Here is a 5,386-nt window from a genome sequence, read left to right as displayed (position 1 = left end):
ACATAGCTCCAACTATGGGTGTGTCCCGTATAATATAATGGTGTCTGTTTGGCACGTCGTCAGTGGGGGGGAGGGTGTGATGCATCTGACAGGAATCCTCTGAGAGAGGGAGGATTAGCTTGTCCTGACTGGAACAGTGTGTAGAGGTTGTGATACCTCAAAAAGGAATCCACTGAGAGAAGAAAGGGTTCACTTCTTCTTTTGGTCAGTGTGTGGAGACTGCTGTATCTCCATTGGTATACTTCTATGGAGAAGTGGTATCCAAACTTGAGTGTGCATAGCCACAAGTGAAACTGACTGAAAACCGTGTGTATGGCTCTTTAACCCAGAAGAGGTATTGTGTTATGTTGCTGGAGAACGATGTATGTGCTGTTAAAATAAATCTGCTGAACTTTTTAAATGAGTGCTCCTGTCATTAGCTTGAATAGCAAACAGAATGTGTAATCCCATTACATTTGGTGGAGAATGCGGGCAGTGTTCCAGGAGGCACGTGTAGTAGCTGCAGAGTGTTTGCTGTGGATCGGTGGGTCCACGAACATTCTCCACACCCTACAAGGACCTGTTGCCTGTGGATCACCGGGTTCATGACGACTCTTGGAGTGGAGCAGCGGCAGGCCTTTCACCAGCAGCGTCAACAGCAGCAGATCCTGGACCAACAGTTGGATATTCCAGTGGAGGGAGAGCAGGTGGATGAGATTGAGGAATTGTAGATCCAGTTGGTGCAGGTTGGTGTGCAGCAAAAGGGGACTAGCAAATGGAGGTTCCCCACGAGCCAGTGATAGCAGTGGGAGCAACAACAAGAGCTGTTGGAGCATCTTGATGAGGTGGTTATGGACGAGTTTGTGCAATCCCTTGTGGGGCAAATACAGGCATGGGTTGCCGATGGTGTAGTCGCACAAAAGGCGGCAGAGCATCCCAAGCTCAAAGGGGTGGCGGTGGTGCTGCCAATGGACTCACTTAAGGACATAATCTGCAGGAAATGGAAGTGTTCAGGTTAATTAGTACACTGATTTGTTCTCTGATTGTTCAACAGATGAACTGTAGCCAGGAACAACGTTGTTTTCTCTATGCATATCTGGCATGCAGTATAGCCTCCTCATCTGATGATGTGCCACAGATCTGTTCTGTGGAAGTGAATGAAGAAAGTGACTGGACTGTTAGACTTTGACAATTTTCTGACCATTCTCCTGGTCTATCGGATTCCAAAGAAGAAGATGGAAGTAAACTTATCTGTGGGAACACTAAAGTGTATCTGATGACTAGAGCGGTCATTGAGATGGCCAAAGGTATGGTGTACCATAACATGGGTGTAGTCCTGGTCTTGCTGCATCCCATTATAAATGTCTTTCTTGGTATGGGGAAATACCAAGAGAATGGAAAAAAGGGAGGGAAGAGAAAAGGAAAACTGTGTCTAGGGAAGGGGGAAAGGGTAACCCCTGATCAAATGTTCTGCACCTATGCACCAAGCAGGAAACCTGGCCCTGGCTGACCCTGAACTAGGCCCTAGGTAAGGAATGGATAGTCAACCCAACTAAGTTCTAAAGAACACACAGGGAACACAAACCAGGGAAACTAAATTAACAACTTATCTCCAAGGTGACTTGGGGAGAGGTATAGCAACATATAACAATGTTTCTTCATATGAGTACAAGCCAATTGCTTGCACTCAAGACCATTTGGAAATTTTACTCTAACACCAGCAAACACCAAGGGGAAAAGCCGGTATTTAAGGACACAAGGGGTGGTGATGAGGATTAACAGCTGAGAGGTGAGGGTATCCGAGGCTTCCTAGAAGCAAGAGGATTAACCCCAAACGTAGAAGGTACATAGATTTCTATTTGCACCACAGAAGAAAGAATAGAATATCAGGGAGCAGTTTATTTAGCTAAACACAGTGACATTCTACAGCCGGACACCACAGGACTGTCAACCGTGACACAACCATGACAATAACAGGCCGGGAATTTGAGTTTTTGTGGGAAAAGTGGGAAGTGTCTGTTTCCTGAAGAGGCTGAAGAAGTTCCTACTGATGTGTTGGTGGGTATGAGGAGGAACTAGTGCCTCCTAAGGTTGATAGTCCTCAGTTGGGGGTGACCAAAGACAATTGTGGATCTACCCAACTTAAGTGGTGTGACTCGTAAAAAGGAAACCAATAGTATAAGCGTTGGAAACGGAGTAGTTTCAGGAAAGGGGGCTGACACCGAGAAAGGGGAATTATTTTTCCAGCATACCAGAGGAAGTGATAATGACTCTACTTTAGATTGTGTTGTAATGAAATGTAAAGAAGCTGCAGTAAAGAGGAGCCAAGCAAAAAGTGGAAATCCTCCTCCCGACGCCAGAAGCGGAATAGATGCAGAAAATGAGAACAAGCTGCACCTTCTGAGTGTGCAAGGAGGTTGAGTAACTTGCTGAGAAAATTACCTTGTCGAACATAGACACTAGTTTAGAGGCAAAGAATGATGTGCTGCAAGAGAAAGTGGAGCTGGGGAAAAACTGTGTCAGGATAACTAGGAACAGGGGAGCTGAAACTGGCCTCAGGCTAGGGGAACCCTCGTTGACCCTGTTCCCAAAGGTACGTCTGAAGGTGTCATGTTCCTTGCCCTACCTCTTGAACAACCCTGGTTTAGTGTCCCCCCTCCCTCCACCCAAGAGAGGGGTGGGACAGGAGTGATTAATCCCACACAAATAAACAGACGTGCTTGGAAAAGCAAAACTCAAACTGACAACAATCTCTCAGAGGTATAGACAAAACATGGTCGGGAGGAAATTAAAGGAAAGGAGGAAATAATCAGACCACAAGAGTATTTCCACAACACACTAAACAGAACACAGAAGTTCACCAGCAACAGAATATAAAAGCACAAGGACCAGGATTGCCTAAAGCTATTATTATTGCAATGGGAGAACAGGCTCCACCATCTTATAAAGGGTGGAAGCGTCTGTGATAGGTCTCCTGCAACATGTGACTCAAGTAGTGATCCACAGGCTAGCAGAAATTAACTCCTGCAAGCAAGGTTACTAACAAGAGCACAGCATGTCGATGCCCAAGCCTGTGCAACTCAAAAGCAGCATTGTATGGAGTCTGATTCTGCTGTGTGAACAGCATCAGATGTAGTCCTGACACTCCTCAAGTTTTGAGCCAGACAACACTGATTGTACTGTATGCAAATGAAGCCACAGTGAAGCAAGTAGATATCCTGAGTGACATGCACTTACAGAGTATTCGCACAAAGATGAGGCTCATATCAAGGAATGAAGAAGCCGCTAGACACTAAGGGGCACTTTGGACACTACGACATCGCAGGTGCGATGTCGGTGGGGTCAAATCGAAAGTGACGCACATCCGGCGTCGCTGTCGACATCGTAGTGTGTAAAGCATTTTTTATACGATTAACGAGCACAAAAGCGTCATAATCGTATCATCGGAGTAGCGTCGGACATTCCCATGATTTGGGAAAGACCGATGTTAAGATGTTGTTCCTCGTTCCTGCGGCAGCACACATCGCTGTGTGTGAAGCCGCAGGAGCGAGGATCTTCTCGTACCTGCGTCCCGGCCGGCTATGCGGAAGGAAGGAGGTGAGTGGGATGTTTATGTCCCGCTCATCTCCGCCCCTCAGCTTCTATTGGCCGCCTGCCGTGTGACGTCGCTATGACGCCTCACGACCCGCCCCCTTAGGAAGGAGGTTGTTCGCCGGCCAGAGTGACGTCGCAGGGTAGGTGAGTGCATGTGAAGCTGCCGTAGCGATAATGTTCGCTATGGCAGCTATCACCATGATATCGCAGCTGTGACTGGGGCGGGGACTATCACGCTCGGCATCGCAGCATCGGCTTGCGATGTCGTAGTGTGCAAAGGGCCCCTTAGAGTGTACGAAGCAGCTGACCGCTGCATGTCAGAAAGATGTGGTAGTTAGAAAAGATTTAAGAAAGCTTACAATGTGCACAATTTGAAATAACGTTCAGCAGGCCAGGAAGATTCCAGGTATCACAGCTATCACGTTAGAAAAAGATACATGAACATTTTGACTTCATGGAGAAAGTGTGGAGCCAGTGAAAAGCGCTTGAACTTTATTGGAATTTGTGGAATATTTCATCCATTTGCCCAGAAATTTTGTCAGGAAAATTATGGGGAAGAATGGAAAAGTCATTCAAGAGCTTACAACTGTAAGACGGATAGAGAGAATTGAAAGTTGTAATGTAGCCAAAATACTCTGTGAAGATCGTATGGTTCCATTTGTCATTGAAGGAATGAGGGAAAATATTGGAAATGTATGGGCTCTTTTAGAGTATCACATTGCATACCTGGAGGAAGTAGAGCACTTAAGATGGAAGATTGAGGAACAACTTTGTCAAGTTGGTATGAGGTGGCGACCGCTTTTGGGCCAGGGCCTAGAGAAAGTGTGATCCACCTGATAAACATGTTACCTCGTATGTTAGGGGAAGCAGTGAGAGAAGCCATGGTCATAGAGGTCCCATTTACACATCGGGCTATTGCACAGACTCTGAAGTGTCCAAGCCCTTGGAAACAGAAATCGAAAGAAAGGATGAATTAGTGACTCGTCTCTATGGTGATAGAAAAGTTTACCAACAGAGAGGCAGCTAAAGACACCCTGGAAGAAGAGGCCAAATTAGATCTGCAAAAACAGGATGCAGAGTATCTAGAAATGGCAAATCTTCTGGCAGCTTGATGCTGAAGGAACCATATAGTATATATATGTACCTGATAACCCAGAGTCAAACCAGACAGGTGATTCGAGTGTAAGTGAATTTCACTACCACACTAAGCGTTGGGGACTATCACTACTTTAGATGTAGGAGGGAGGAATGTAAGCTGGTGATGCCAATAAGTGTAGTACTATGAGATTCATTAGGGTCTGTCAGGCTATTCACATACCACCACTTATGTGTGTGTCTTATATGTTTATAATGTCTGTTTGGCACATGGATGTTGTGGGGAGGCTGTAATATCTCTGCAAAGGAATCCTCAGAGAGGGAGGATTAGCTTGATCTAACTGCGATAGTGTGTAGAGGTTGTTGCGCATCAAGAAGCAATCCTCGGAGAGAAGAGAGTTTGCTTCTTCTGACCAAGATCAATGTGTGGAGACTGCTACATCTCCATTGAAATACTTCTAAAGAGAAGTGATATCCAATCCTGAGCGAGCTGAAAACCGTGAGTATGTTCCTTTAGGCTGGAAGAGGCTTTGTAGAGAGAGATTTATGTGCTAAAATAAAGTTATGTCTTAAAATAAATTTGCTGGCCTTTTTAACTAAAAGTGCTCCTGTCGTTAGCTTGAGAAACAGGAAGAGTACATAAGCCCATCACAACCTGTAACGTCCTGGAGGTGGATTCACGGGACCGTGCACCGGACTCCCCCAGAGAGGCAACCAA

The 5,386-nt window shown here is 45.8% G+C and overlaps 1 pseudogene; it reads left to right on the top strand.

Moving 5' to 3' along the window:
- Window positions 1-584: 584 nt before the first annotated feature.
- LOC142302357 (RNA-binding protein FXR1-like) lies at window positions 585-4,600 on the top strand (annotated as a pseudogene).
- The last annotated feature ends 786 nt before the right edge of the window (window positions 4,601-5,386 follow it).

The sequence above is a fragment of the Anomaloglossus baeobatrachus genome, chromosome 4 (genome assembly GCF_048569485.1).
Source record: "Anomaloglossus baeobatrachus isolate aAnoBae1 chromosome 4, aAnoBae1.hap1, whole genome shotgun sequence".
NCBI classification, from domain to species: Eukaryota; Metazoa; Chordata; class Amphibia; order Anura; family Aromobatidae; genus Anomaloglossus; species Anomaloglossus baeobatrachus.
Note: the sequence above shows the minus strand (reverse complement) of the source record. Positions and strands in the feature narration are given on the sequence as shown.